This window comes from Eubalaena glacialis, chromosome 7 (genome assembly GCF_028564815.1).
Source record: "Eubalaena glacialis isolate mEubGla1 chromosome 7, mEubGla1.1.hap2.+ XY, whole genome shotgun sequence".
Taxonomy (NCBI): domain Eukaryota; kingdom Metazoa; phylum Chordata; class Mammalia; order Artiodactyla; family Balaenidae; genus Eubalaena; species Eubalaena glacialis.
In genome coordinates this window covers 106850271-106866307 of record NC_083722.1, presented here as the reverse complement: position 1 = coordinate 106866307, position 16037 = coordinate 106850271, and the positions used below count along the sequence as shown (strand labels likewise).

Sequence of the window (16037 nt, the reverse complement as noted above, 5' to 3'; positions counted from 1 at the left end):
AAATGGTTGATTTTTTGGTAATTTCACCTCAATTTAAAAAAAAAGAAGTCTGATTTAAGAATATGTTACTGTTATTGTGACTATCAGCGATAAGGCTGGCGGACAGGCGCAGTGGCCTTCCAAACCTTGAAATCCAAGACTAGAGCTTTACTCCCTCTAATAATTGAGGAAGAACCAGCATCCATTCATCTGTCTATGTGTCCACTAGCCTTCCAATCATTCATCTATCCACCCACTCACCTACTCATCCACAATTTACAATTAATCTATCTATACTCTTATTATTCATCCACCAATATATCATTCCCTCTTGCCACTCAGCTACTTGTCTGTTCATCCACCTACCCATCCATCCATCCATCCACGCATCAATCCATCCATCCACCCATTCATCCACTCAGCAACCCATCTACCCACTCATCCACCAACCACCCATTCATCCACTCAGCAACCCATCTACCCACTCATCCACCAACCGCCTATTCATCCATCCATCCATCCATCCACTCATTCGCCCATCCATCAGACCTTAAGCACCTTCTCAGTTCCAGGCACCATTATTTTAATGATAAGCAGCCCCAATTTAGTCCCTATCCTCAAGGAGTTCCCTAGGCCCAATGGATGAGACATATTTTTAAGCAATTACAACAGAGTATGATAAGTGCTCAAGGAGGGAAGCTTAGAAGTTGTGGAAACCCTGAGCAGGAGCAGCTAACTCAGCCTGGAGTTAGGGGAGTGTTAGGGAGGGTTTCCCCAAGTGCAGCAGTTTTCAGGTGGGGTGGGGTGGAGGAGGAGCAGGAAGGGAGCTTCTTGCAGAGGGAACTGCACAGTCAAGTGTGGAGGTGAGACAGCACGGCAAAGAAATGTTCAGTGAGGTCGGAGTTAGTTAACAGTTCACGTGAGGGAGGGCAGTGACCAGAAAGGACGGAAGAGGGACCACAGCCCCAGACCAGGTGGATGCAGGCTTCCCGGGTCAAGGCAAAGAGTCTGGGCTTCATACGGAGGGAGGGAGGGAGGGGGCTGGGGAGCCTTGGAGGGTTTTAGGCAAGAGAGTGACAAGATTAAATCAGATCTCCATCCTAGACAGATCCCTCTGCTGCAGCTGGAGGCTGGGTTGGAGGGAGCGGGACTCGAGGAGGAAGGCGGGGAAGAGCCAGACGAGGGGGTCTTGGGCTGCCTAGTTGTCTGTGGAAGTGACAGGACTGCAGTGGCCAGTGTGGTGGGGTTCTCACTCGCTGCCTCCCAGCCCCAGCTGCCCTCAGCAGGCCCCCCTTCCCTCCTCTAAGCCCAGCTGACTGGGCCCCTGCTGCGATCTCAAGTGATGGGAGCCTCATGCTTCATCACTTTGCATGAAGTGGTGGTTACGGGGTCCAGGGTTTTGCCTCTGGCTGTTCTGTGGACTCGGGACCACTGAGAGGGGCAGAGAGTGGAGGAGGGAGGAGGATCCCCTTCCAGGGGCAGGGGTCCAGGATCCACAGGGGACAGGCCCTTCTTCTGGTGGCCATACCCTCCCCACCCCATGTCACAACCCTGCACAGGGGCTGTTCCTGCAATGCCTCTTACTCTATTGCCTCCTTGAGAAGGGGCAGGGATCCCATTTCACAGACAAGGAAATGGAGGCACAGAGAGGCCAAGTGACTTGCCCAAAGGCACACACCGAGAAAGCAGCCCCATGGAGGCTTGAACACACTTGCCTCACCCCTGAGCCTCTGTCTTTTCAACTCGTATAGCCGCTCCCTTAATATTTGTCATCTTAAAAAAATTGCTACAAAGTACAATCCATACCTACATTTCCACACCCACATGTCCACACTGAGAAGCAGAATACACTGAGGACCAAGCGTGCAGGCCAGGAGCCCTAGGGCCTGGCCCTGAATCCTGCTCCTCTCCTTACTAGAAGAGCTGTGTGACCTTGGGCAGGTTACCTAGCCTCCCTGTGCCTCTGTGTTTTCATTTGCCAAACGGGATAATGAAAGTGACTACCAGGTGAGATACTGAGATGGACCAATGAATTAACTTGTATAAATGTTTTAATAACAGTTAACATTTATTGAGTGCAGGTCATGTACCAGGCACTGTTCTTACAGTTCACACATATTTATTAATTTAATTCTCACAACAGCCTTATGAGACAGGACTCACTATTAACCCTATTTTACAGATGAGGAAACAGAGGCCCAGAGAGGTGGATCACATTGCCCTCGGTCATACAGCTAGGGAGAGCAGAGGCTGAGCTCTTCAGTCCATTCTCTCACTGGTGCACCCTGAGGGACAACCACGTTCAATAATTGTTGGCCACAATGACTGCACCCATCACCACCACCAGCACCATCATCACCTACCATCACCTGAACCTCCAGCCCTGCTGCCAGGCCTCTGGGAAGATGGCTCAAGAGAAGGGACAAACATGAGCAGGGAGGGTCCTTCCTCCCCTTCATCTTGTCTGAGTAGACAACCCGAGAAGCCAGGCTGGCCAGCAAGTGGGGCAAGAGGGAGCAGGAGAAGGAGCAAGGTGGCCTGGAGACCCAGAGCCCCTGTTCGCCGGTGTGGCCCACACCACATTCTCCCGCCTCCCCTACACTACTAACAGCTAGTATTCACAGTAATCTCATCTCTAGGGAGGGGCCCTCTCGGGGGGTCCTGGGTTCTGAGATCAGCCACGCTTCCTCACTGCAATTAGAAGATCCCAGTCCACGGTCTTCCCTGGTGGCGCAGCGGTTGAGAATCTGCCTGCCAATGCAGGGGACACGGGTTCATGCCCCGGTCTGGGAAGATCCCATATGCCGCAGAGCAACTAGGCCCGTGAGCCACAACGACTGAGCCTGCGCGTCTGGAGCCTGTGCTCCACAACAAGAGAGGCCGCGACAGTGAGAGGCCCGCGCACCGCAATGAAGAGTGGCCCCAACTTGCCGCAGCTGGAGAAAGCCCTTGCACAGAAACAAAGACCCAACACAGCGAAAAATAAATAAATAAATAAATAAATAAATATAAAAGTGATTTAAAAAAAAAAAAAAAAAAGAAGATCCCAGTCCTGCAGGGACCTCAGGAGGGAGCTGCAGGGATAAGAGGTGGCTCCCTCCCCACACCCCTGCTCCCTCCGACCTCCACCCCTGCCTGCCCTGCCCTCCCTGGCCAACTTCACCGTTCAGCAGACAGGGGTTTCAGAGCCACCCTGATCCTCACTTTAGTTAAAAGGAAATGTCCTCCCCGGAGCTGCTGGGCTGGTTTTTCTTTTCCTCCTTGGCACACTGGCTCAGCCTCTGAGCCGGAGCCTGGTGCCTGGTTAATTGAAAGTTACAGATGAGCAAGGACACAGCCCTCTTGGGAGGGAAGGAGGAGAGACACAAGCTGGTGTTGGCATTTTTCCTGCAGGGAGGAGCGGCCATAGCCCGGGCTGGGGGGCAGAAGGCGAGCAGTGGGCTGGAGGCACCAACCCCGCCCCCCCTCAGAGCAGGCCCCCTCCAGCTGCTGCAGACCCTGTGGAAGCCCCAGACACCAAACATATCCCAACTCTAAATAATGCCTGTGCTCACTTTCTACAGAGAAAATGACAAAACAAAGCAAGATAAAGAGACCAGAATGCTCTAGTCCTCCCACCAGCTGGAGATAATTGTTGCAAACACCTGGGTATATACAGCCTTCCAAAACTTTCTGGACACTTTGCCTAAACAAATCATTTTATTGCCTTCCCCCTCTTGATTATATAAGTGATAGATGCTCATTGTAAACAGCTTAGAAAATAAGTTTTAAAAGCATACAAAAAGTTTTAACCACCTACCCATAAAGGCACACCAAGAGACTGTGTATAGAGAAGAGTGTAGAAAATGTGGGCTCTGGAGTCGGACAGTCTTGGCCTTGATGAGAAACTTAGTTTCTTGTGCCTCAATGGTCCCATCTGTGGAATAGGAATCATAAAAGTGGCCATCTCAGGGGTTGTTATGAAGAGGAATGAGATCAATGCATATCCTGCCTTGCCCTGCTCAGTAAATTTAGCCAGTATTGCTGCATACAGTGTTAACCTTTGGGGAGATTTCCTTCCAGGCATACAATACAATACAATACACCCCAACCCAACCCAAATGAATACAATGTGAATGACACTATGTATATATAATTTTGTATCCTACTTATTTTTACTCATCATTGAATTTTCGACACTTTCAGAAAAGTGACACTGACTTTTCTTTTACCACATTACTTTTAATGGCTGGGTCATGTTTCATGGGCTGGGAGTGCCATCATTTAACCCACCAACCCTATTGCTGAACTTATGGGTGAATTCCTTTCTTTTTTTGTTGTTATATATAATACTGTAATGAAAAACTTTTAATACAAATTTTGCCCAGCATTTCTGAGTATTTTCTAAGAGATTCCTAGAAGTGGAATTGCTGAATCAAAAAGAATGAATATTCTTACTATATTGCCAAATTATGTTCAGAAACTTTAAAAAAATCAATTTAGGTATCTGTCCTACATCTATAAATGTGTTCATTTCCCTGCCCTTGCTGATACTGCCATTTATGATTTTTTTTTAATTTTGCAGATTTAATGGATGAGGAAGATTCCCTATAGAAGCTTTTTTAGTTACTAGGGGAAAAGATGAGTATCTTGGTATTTGGTGTTGAGTGTTTGGTAGCTAACAGAGCAAGTGTCTCATCTCTCTGCGCTTCTGGTCCCTTAACTGTAAACTGGGGATAATAATAATGTCTATTTCATAGGGTTGTTGTGAAGATAAAATGAGTTAATACATATAAACCTGCTAGAGTTCTTCTTGATAAATGTCAAATAAACCTCAGCAAGTATCATTATCTTTGCTGCTGTTGCTGCCAAATTTCACAGGCATAATTCAGGGCCTGTCTGCTAAAGGAAAGAACACTGTGTGATTTTGTGTAGGTCTCATGTCCTCTCTGGTCCTCAGTTTCTCGATCTGTCAAGTGGGGCTGAGAATGCCTCCCTTGTCCATCTTGGAGGGTTGTTGCAAGAAATCAATGAGGGTTTCCCTCTCAGAGGGCTGGGCACATGTGAGGGTTTACGGCCTCTCTTCTTGCTTTATGGGCCTCATATTCCAAAAAGAGGTGCAGACAGTCCAGGAAGTCTGCCTGGAGGAAGGGCACCAAAGCCAAGACTTGAAAGAGAAGTTGGAGTCAGCCAGCTGGACATAAGGAGGAGGGAGCTCCAGGCAGAGCAAACAGCATGTGCAAAGGTCGAAGGTTAGAACAGCCTCAGGAGTTGGGGGAAGCAGATGGTGAGAGAGAGGATGGGAGCCTGAAAATGCGACTTGTGACTGAACATTTGATCATTTCAGTCTTGGGCTGTTACAAACAGTGCTTCTATGAACATTCTTATACACACCTTTGGGTGAACATGAGCGTGCATTTCTGTTCTACTTAGGATAAAAATGGTTGGGTCATAGAGTATGCATATATTCAGCTTTAGTTGATACTCAGGCTTCATTTTTTAAAACATTTTGCTGTGAAAAATTTCAAACATACAGAAAAGCTGATAGTATAGTGAGCACCTACATACCACCACCTAGATTCTATCATTAACATTTTATTATACTTGTTTTATCATATCTCCATCAATCCATCCATCTTCCATCCATTCATCCAACCTTTTTTTTTTTTTCCAGCATCTATATATTTTCAAGAACCAAAAAACTCCCCTACCCCTCTCACCATCTGGCTCCTCACACCTCATTGGCCATAATTGCCCCCATGCCTATGACTCTACCAATCACTACTCAGGAGAAGAGAATCACATGATTGACATAGACCAATCAAGATTTACCCTCTGGAGCTGGGGAATAGAATCAGGGTTTGGTACTGAGGAAGAAGCGGGGAAATGGCTGTTGGTTCACTGTCTCCAGACACCACCTTTGCAGACAGAAAAATGGGCTGTGTGGAAGCTGAGCATCCCCCAAGGAAGGGAGCATCCCACATGGCTGAGAGCTGGGCGCCTCCAGTTGGCCGCCTTGCCTCATTTCCTCCTAGTTGTGACCCCCTTGGGTCTTGGCAGGCCTTGGGGGCCCTGGAAGCAGGGGATAGATCTGCTTCTTCCATCAGGGTATGGGAGAAGCAGGAATACTGGTCTAGCTGAGTTGGAGCTGAGCTGCCATCAGGGACCTCCCATCCCTAGGTTGTGTTGACTGAAAAAAAAAAAAAAGCACAACCTAAAAGTTGAGGATTCTGTTTCATTTGGGGCATTACTGAGGACTTAAGCCTGAGATAGCCTCTCAGATAGCTCTCGGGGACTGTTCCGAAGAGTTAAGTGAGAAGTCAGGATATATAGAAGTTTAAAAAAAACAAAACAAAAAAACCCAAAAAAACCAGGTAGTTAAACATCAAAAGATTACTGCTAATTAAAGAAAAACCAGACATCTGAAGTTAATGAATTTAGCGCTTTTCTATCTATGGGAAGATGCAAGAATCTGGGCCTATTGAAATTATTCCTTTGATATGAACCTTAACTAGATAGGCCCAGTATCCTGTTTTTCTCCATTCTGAATCCCATCAGGGTGCACCATCGGGGTGGCTGCAGTGGCTGAAGGCTTGATGGCCACAACATCCTTTGTTTACTGAAATGGCAGGTGACATTCTTTGTCCACAGTTACAACCTTGGGGTGCCTGTGTCAACCTGGAAGATGGCAGGTCTGAGTTAAGAGGCCTGCCCCCCAGTTCAGAACCATGCCTGGCACATAGCAAGTACTCAATAAATATGCCATTAAATCAATTTCTAAAAAGATTTGATTCTAGGCTTTGGGCAAATTACCAATCCTCCCCAGGCCTCAGCTTCCTCATCATGAAAATGGGAAAGTAAAGAAAAAGGAGAAAAATTGATAGAGCAATCCCTGTCCCCCCCTTACGTAGCTTCCTGCCCCAGGCCTGCACGCATTACTTGTCACCCCCTCCCATCCTTCTTTCTCTATAAAGGACTGGAGAGAAAGGGCTTCTAGAACCCTGGGCCTCCAAGGGCACCCCAGCCACTAGCACCAGCAGCATCTGGGACCCACCCCAGGCTTCCGGAATCAGGTGATTATCATGCTCATGTTGGAGAAACGCTGATTTCCCAGGTAAAGCGGATGCTGCTGGTCCAGGGACCGCATTCTGACAACCACTCAGCCCTGGCTGCATGTTAGAATCGCCAGGGGCTTTAAAAAGTCTGAAGCCTCAGCCTCCCCACTAGAGATTCTGAGTTAATTGATCCGAGATGGGGCCTGCCAGGATATTTTAAAAGCTCCCCAGGTGATTCCAACATGTAGCCAGGGTTGAGAACCATTGCTTTAAACGATTTGGGGGAATGTTCTGTCACTTATTTACTTATATTTATGTATTCATCTATTTAATCATTCATTTGTGTTTATATTTGTTTATATTTGCTGGTTTGTTTCTGCCAGGAATACTGTTTAATCTCTCTTCCTGTATTCTCACTGGTTCATCCATCCCCCCATTTCAATCACCACATGGTTACTGAACTTTACAACCTGACAGGCATGTGCTTGGTGCTGGGGAAACAGTAGCGGAACAGTTCCTGTCCTCGTGGGACTGACAGTGTATCTGGGGAATGAGAATGGGAGGGGACATATCAATACAGTGCATTTGTGCACAGCCAGGCAGGTCTGGAGGCCCCCAGGGCATGCATGCAAGGGGTCTGGCTCAGAAAAGGGTTCTGGGGGAAGAGGACGCCCCAGAGGGCTCTTGAAGTATAAGCAGGAGTTTACAAAGCAGAGCACAGTAAGGCACAGGACATACCTGGCAAAGGACAGGCACATGCAAGGCCATATGAGTATGCAGAGGACCAGGAGCAGCTGGATGTGGCCAAACGTGGGAGACCAGGTCAGACAGGGCCTTGCGGGGTACAGCCAGGAGCTTGAACTTAATTCTCAGCACAGCAGGAGACTGTTGGAAGGTTTTCAGCAGGTGAGTCTCATGACTTGTGTAAGCTTTAGAAAGAGCTGACAATGTGTGGACAGTGGGTAAGAGAGTCAAGAGTGGAAGCCACAGACCAGTGAGGTGGCCATTGCAGCCACCAGGTGAATCGTGAGATGGGGGAGAGGAGAGGTCTGAGCTGAGCTATATTTGGAGGGGGGAACTCCCAGATCAAGGGCCGGTGGGGGTCTGGGGTGGGAGAGCTGGGTGGGGTGGAGGTTGAGAGCCCGATCCTGCCTGAGGCTCAGAAGATGCAATTTTCAATGTCCCAGTTGGCTCTCAAGCCCCAGATGGGACCAGCTGCGGGCCCCATGTGACCCTATTAGTCTCACTGGGGGTTGGCTCCCTTGCTTCAAGCGAAGTCTAATGAGGCCATCGTTTTATTAAAAGGCTTCAGCTTGAAAATATTCTAAGTGCAAGGGCCAATTTTTCAAATTAATGTTTTAATAGGCCAGGACTTGGCAACAAGCCCTTGGGGGAGTGTTATTCTTGGAGTGGGGGTAGCGGGATGAGGAAAGAGAGTAAATGCTTATCTTCAGGAATCTGGTGTCCCAAGTCCCTTTTCCTACTGGACCATTTCAGAAATCATCTCTGCCGGGAGAATCATAGAATGAGCCCCTCCCAGGTGTGCAGCCAACTCTCATCTTCCTTACATCCCTACCAAGTGGAGCCCTCTGCTTCCATACCTCCAGGGATGGGGAGCTCACTCACTACCAAGGCAGCTTGTTCTATTGTTGGAGAGTCCTGACCAGGGGAATGTGCTTCCTTCAGTTGAACTGGAGTCCGTCACCCACCCACCCCTAATACACACACCTTTGGCCCCTCTGGGGTCACAGAACACTCTGACCTTCTACCTTATTTGCTTATTCATTTATTCAATAAATGTTTTTTTTAAAGCAAATCACTTCATTTTTCTAAGCATTATTTTTTCATCCATCAAATGGGAGTAATCAGGCCTACTGTCACCAGCAAAACCTGTGAACAATTCCTGGGGAATATAAATGGAATCTGGGTAACGAAAAAGTCTAACCTTTTTAAAAAATTTCCTTTGCCCTTAGTTTAGTCTCACTTGCTCATAGGGTGTTGCATGCAGAGATCTTGCACCCAGTTCCTCAGACCAGAGCTCCTAGTGTGACAAGGCTGCACCTGACACTTCTGCACACGACACTGCACTCAAGATGGTGATGTCAGGCCGTGTGCAGAGATGCTACGCCCGGCACCTGGATCTGAAGCCGTGAGCAGCACAACTGCGCCCAACCAGTAAGAACTCCGCCCCCTCTCTGCTGGGGAGAACCCTATAAAGCAGCCCCACAGATGGCCTTTTGGGGAGAGCGTGTGCTCTAGATCCCGAGCTCACACCTCTCCATTCTTTGATCAAAGAATAAAACTTTCCTTTGGTCCTGAACCAAACTCAGTCTCGTTCTATTGACGCAAGTGACTCTGGGCAGGAGGACCCTTGTTGGGGCCTGACTCAGAAGGGCTGGTAATAAGTTTTGGTGACCCAGATGGGCTGGACCATGGCCTTTTGCCTGCACCTATCCACTAGGCTCCGGGCTTGCCCCAACTCCAGCAGAAGGACGGCAGAGGCTTTGGGAGGTTCACATGGGAATGATCGCCTCTGACTTGAGGACACCGATGGCGTAGGATGGCAGTAGCCTTCTGCTGAATACAGAGCAACTCTGCCCAGCAACCCAATACCCAGGTGTGGTGCGCACACAGTATAGCCCCAGCGTCATCTGGACTGTGCCCCCTTGAGGATCACACTGTGGCATCATTGGGATCAGAGTGAAACTCAGGCATGTCTGCCTCCTGCCTCTGGATGGCCTTCCAGTGGTACCAAACGCCCAGGGAAGGTGGGGACCTGTGGATGAGAGGGAGCCACGGCAGCCTTGCCCACTGTCTCACAAATAGTCAACACTGGTGCCACTTACTCGGTTCTGAACACCAGATCAAGGCAAACTCGGTCACAAGAGTTGTAAAATTATTGGGTATCAGAAAAGGCCCAAGAACAGGTGTGCATAGAGCCATTAGAATGTAAAATGGATGAACACACTCTCAACCATTTCTTCCTATATGTCCCCAAATGCCCTATACCCCCTGCTAGGAAGCGGTGTCTTACATAAATTGGGGGCTACTATCCACCTAACAGGAGACAAACTGGAGACTGTTGTCCCCTTAGACAAGGGGCACAAGATGATAATGTTAATGACTGAGGACAAACCATCCCGGACAGAGCAAGTCAACCTCCCTGGAGTAAATCCTGAGGTCTGGGCCCAGGGATGGGTGGGATGAACTGTAGGAGCCAGTCCCATGACAGTCCATCTAAAACCCAGTAGAAAACAGTACCCTCTGTTGGGAGGCCTTGTTGGGCATCGCCCCTGTGATACAGGGCCTAATCGACCAGGGCCTTTTTAGGCCAGGCCAATCAGCCTCTAATACCCTCAATCTCCCCATAAAGAAACCCAGGGTGGAATATCTGATGGTAGAGGACCTCAGGGTAGTCAATGAAACCACTGAGAATACACATCCAGTAGTCCTTAATCCCTACACACTGCTGGTCACCCTACGGTCCACCAGGACCTGATATTCTGTATTAGATTTAAAAGATGCCGCCTTCTGTTACCCATTAGCACCAGAGTCATGAGAAATTTTTGCATGGCAGGACCCAAAAACACAACAAAAACAACAATACTGCTGGACAGTCCTGCCCCAAGCGTTCGAAAACTCCCCCACCATCTTTGGGGAGACTTTAGCTAAAGACCTAAAAGATACACTCCAACAAAAATACTGTAACCACCCTGAACCACCTAGCTGATAAAGGATATAATGTGTCCAAGAAAAAGGCTCAAATGTCACAAACTAGGGTGACCTACCTGGGCTTCATTCTCACAGGTCAGAGGAGCCACCCCAGGAAAGAAAAGAAGCCATTTGCAGCGTCACCCCTCCTAAAACTAGATGACAGCTTACAGGTTTCCTGGGGATGGTTGGGTTTTGCCGCATCTGGATCCCTAACTACGATCTAATAGCTAGGCCTGTATATGAAAAGTTTAAAGGAGAGGATGATGACTCTTTTGAATGGAATTCAGAATGCAAAGGGACCTTTTAAGAATTGAAAAAGCAATTACATCAGGCCCTGGCCCTGGCCCTCCCAGATTTAACTAAACCCTTTGACCTTTACTTTCATGAGAGAAGGGGGAACCCCTTGGAGTGTTAGCTCAAAAACTGGGATCTCTTACTCAGGTGCTTGCTTTTTTTCTCTAAACAATCAGATCAAACCACTAAGGGGTGGCCTCCTTGCCTATGGGCAGTAGCACTTACTACAACCCTGCTAAAGGAGGCTTTAGTTAAAAGTTAATGTTTGGTCAGCCAATCACTATATGGACCACACACCAAGTTCAGGCTTTAGTTAGTTCCAAGAGAACAGAACGGCTATCCCCCAGAAGGCCAGTTCAGATACAGGCTATGCTTTTAGACAACCCAATAGCTACCACAAAAACTTGTCACACGCTAAATCCTGCCACCCTGCTACCCACAGAAACGGAGCCCCTGGAGCATGACTGTATAGAAACCACAGACACGATCTATTCCAGCCACCCCAACCTAGGAAGTGAGCCTCTCCCAAACCCCAAAGAGGAATGATTCACAGATGGGAGAAGCTTTATGAGCAGGGAAAAAGGCTGGTGGGACACGCAGTGACCTCCCAGACCCAAGTCATAGAAGCAAGAAGCTTACCTCCAGGGATTTTGCCCAAAAACTGCGCTGATAGCCCTCACCCGAGCTTTAGAGCTCGGTGATCTTAAATGTTTACACAGATTCCAGGTACGCATATGCCAACCTACATACACACGGGGCTATTTGTAAGGAAAGAGGTATGCTTACTGCAGAGAAGAAACAGTGAAACCTGGCTTAAGCATATTGAAGCTCTTAGCACTAGTACAGCTTCCAAAAATCACGTGGCAGTGATTCACTGCAGGGGTCACCAACAGGGGGATGCAGAATTAATAAAGGGAAACAAGGTGGACGGAACTGCCAAAAGTGTGGCCCTAGAATCAGTAACTTGGCGACCGCTCCTCATACCCCGAAAGCCAGATCCATCCAATTATTCCCCAGGCTACACAAAGGAAGAATTAGACACAGCCCCCAAATGGGACTTCAATAGAGATCTAGGGGTGGCTAGTTAAAAAACATGGGCAATCCTTCTTTCCCCAAACTGCAGCTTGTCAAGCCATCAGGGAGGCTCATCAAGGAACTCACTACGGGAGGAAAGCCCATTATAATTGCTTAGTTGAGGTCATGGTAACTCCTGGCATGAAAGGTAACACCCCCAACACAAGACCCCCAAGAGGCCCCCAGATAAGGCCCATTCAGACCAGAGGAAGATATCCTGGAGAAGACTGGCAGATTGACTGCACCGTCAGGCCGAGGGCACTGGGCAATTTCAGGTATCTCTCGGTGCTAGTAGACACATTTTCTGGGTGGATAGAAGCATTCCCCGTTAGAACTGAAACGGCAGCTGAAGTGGTTAGAGCATTATTAAAAGAAATAATCCCCAGGTCTGGGCTCCCAGGATCCCTACAAAGTGATAATGGTCCAGCGTTTGTGTCTGAAGTGACAAAGGGGATAATGAGTGCCCTGGGCAAAGGATGGACCTTTCATTCAGTCACTGGGGAACGGCGAGAGATCCCATCAGACCCTGAAATGGGCCTTAGCCAAGCTATGTCAGGAAACTCAAGAAAACTGGATTAAGTTGCTTCTGATTGCCCTGCTCCTTGTGCAATCAGCCCCAAGGGATGAGTTAAAGTTAAGTGCATTTGAACTCATGTACGGTAGACCCATTCCCCAGGCCCGAGAGATGGGGCATCTTAACCTCCTTGCAATGGAACAACCCAAGTGTGCCCTCCAGGTAGGAGAAACCAAGAAGCTCTCACGGCATATGGTGACCAGGTGCTGCCCGCACCCACCCACCAGGCCCCCAGCCCATCCGGCCAGGAGACCAAGTGCACCTAAAGCCCTGGAAAACCGGCGGCCCGCCAGCCCAGCTCGCCCCTGAGCAGACAGACCCCACTCGGTGACCCTAACAACCCGTCCCACCGGAAGTCACAGGGATCACTCCATGGGTGCCTCACACTCGAGGGAAGAGACCCCCCAACCTCCACAGAGACGACCTGGAGCAACGGCCCCTCGACTACCTGGGGGACTCTCTGACCTGAAGCTTCTCTTCCGAAAAATGACCAAAGTGTGACCAGGGAGATTCAACCCCAGCAGAGCCTCGACGTCAGGGCACGCTCGCCCACGGGCCGAAGACTGAGAGACCCGCATTTTCAGGAAAAACTTGACATGTGACCATTATTCTCTTGCTAATATTTGGGCCACGGATCTTAAATTGTCTGGTGTCCTTTGTCTCCAAAAGGTTAGACAAATGGGGGTCGCTCAGGGATGCAAACAGTCAGGGCTGAGGCCTGCGGGCAACCAAACGTACCAAGCAGTTCCGCGCCTCCACCGGGGCTATGATGATGCCCCAAACCAGCAGGAAGCAGCCACAGAAGATGAACCAGGGCCCCTCGGCGCCCCTCGACAGTGAGGAGCAGGACACAAGACACAGGAGGGATTTGTCACCAGCAAAGCCCATTAACAATTCCCGGGAAATAAAAATAGAATCTAGGTAATAGAATCAAGTCTAACCGTTTTTCTTTTTTTTTTCCTTTGCGCTTTGTCTAGCTTCACTTGCTCAGAGGGCGCGGCATGCAGACGCTTCGCACCCGGCTCGTCAGAGCAGAGTTACTGGTACAAAATGGCGGCGCCGACACCTCCGCTTGCGGGCCGTGTGCAGAGGCGCTGCGCCCCGCACTGCGACCTGGAGCCGACAGCCCCGCGAGAACTCCGCCTCCTCCCCTCCCCCGCCCAGGAGATCCCTGTGAAGCAGCCCCGCCCACGGTCTGTCGGGAAGAGCACGCGCACTAGAGCGAGCTCGCACCTCGCCACGCTTTGGTCAAAGAAGAAAGCTTTCTTCTGCTTATGAGCTGAACTGGGTCTTGTTCTATTGGCTTGAACAACACCAGGCAGGAGGACCCTTGTTGGGGCCCGACTCGAAAGGGTCGGTACCTTATAGGTTTTGTGGGTATTAATGCGATAGAGGCTAGGCAGGGCTTAGTTAGCTAGTGTGTATTGTGAAATGCTGGATTTCAGGAATCAGCAACCAAAAGCGGATCTCTTTTGAGCACTGGCATGTGATAAACTTCATGCCAGGACTAGGGACCGCAAAGACCCATGAGACACAGCCATTCCCCTCCGGCCCCCAGAGGTTCGTGGGCCGGTGGGGAGACAGTGCGTGAGCAGCGAGGGGAGGACCCTGCCCCGCAGCTCTGACAGAAGCGAGGGGCCCCCCACGCAGCCTAGGAGGTGGTGAGCCTGGTAGGATCCAAGGAGGTGACTTCTGGGCTGAGACCTGAAGGCTTTCCAGAAGAAGAGGGGCAATTACAGCCGTGGGAGTGCATGAGTGAGGAGTGGTCCTGGTCCAAACCAAAGACTGTGTCCATCTCTCCGCCCCCCTCACCCCGGCAGGAAACCCCATCCCCACAGCCCTGTACAGCGCTAATCAAATGAAGGTGACACCCAGGCCCTTCCTAGATTGTTTGTTTGAATAATTTCACACTTAGAAGTTGCAAAACTAGTCTAAAGAGTTTCTGCACAACCTTCACGCAGATTCCTCAGGTGTTATTTCTCCACATTTGCCTGTTTCATCACTCTCCCACTGGACACATACAACACACACATACACATACCACATATGTGTAAGTTATTTTTCCTCAATCATTTGAGAATAAATTGTAGACAAGATATTCCTTCACCCCTGAATATTTCCTAAAAGCAAGGACATTCTCTTACGTATCCACAATGCATTGATCAAAATCAGGAAATTAACACTGATAAAATATTATTATCTAATCTACATATCTTATTCAAATCTCACCTAGTGTCCCACTAATGCCCTTTATAACAAAAGAAAAAAAAATTTTTTTTCCTCTGTCCCAGTGTCTAATTCAGGATCAGGCATTGCATTCAGTTGTCATATCTCCTTCATCTGAAACTCTTCCATTTTGTCTTTTATGACCTTGACATTTTTTAAGAGCATAGGTCGGTTGTTTTGTAAAATGTCCCTCAATTTGGGTTCCTGGATTATTTTAAACAGTGTTTCTTGATGTGATTGGCTACCAACTTTCTCCATCAGAAAGGCTTGGAGTGCTTTTTAGAAGGCAATTCCTGAGCCCCAGCCTGATGGCTCCAGCACCTGCAGGCTTCCTGCATCAGAATGACTTCCTGCATCAGAATGTTTGAGATCGGGCCGGTGCCTTGTGCATTTCTCTGCCCAAGTAGACTGCTGTGGTGTCCAGTCCTGTGACTTAGAGCTGTGTGGCCTTGGGGGAGTTGCTGTCCCTCTCTGAGCCTTAGCATACTCATCTATAAATGGAAATAATAGCCTGCACCTTTTTGCAGGTTGGTGGTGGGGAGTAAACAGCGTTCCAGGAGAAAGTGCTGGGCAGGTAGAAGGCCTTCAGAAATGTAGACATCCTCTCCTTGTCCCTGCACTCCTGGAGAACTGCTGAGGGGAGTGCAGCTGGCTAGCGGTCTCCAGCTGCAGCTATAGCATTTGCACAAGTCCACCTTCCCCTGGCAGCACAGTCAGGACCCAGCATGGTGGAGGTGCTGTGGCCTGGGCAGTTCTCCATGTGGGGCTCCTTTCATGACAGCCGTGGCACTGGGGCTGTCCTTTGGTCTGGCTGACACCATCCCAGCCCGGCCCCATAGCCTGAGGCTCTTCCTACTCAAGCCTCCTTCCTTCTCTCTCTCCTGGCACAGGTGCCCGAGTGTTTCCCTGCTGGCTCCTGCCCTTTCTCCCCTGTACCATTTGAAGACATTTACCTCCCCCCCTCAAATCTCTCGCACTTCTAGCTCTGTCTTTGGTGTCTTCTTCTTTCAGAACTGAGCGGACCCAAACCTCAAGGAAAACACCAACAAATCCCCTTGAAAACATCAGGTGACACCTCCAGCAAACAGGTCTCCGGAGCCCCTGATTTCTCCTTAGTCGGTGTTATGATGTTATTGTCTTCA

General features: G+C 49.1%; 1 pseudogene; it reads left to right on the top strand.

The window, feature by feature from the left end:
• The window catches only part of LOC133095777 (store-operated calcium entry-associated regulatory factor-like), a 102980-nt pseudogene extending 89980 nt beyond the window's left edge, over positions 1-13000 (top strand).
• Positions 13001-16037: the final 3037 nt, after the last annotated feature.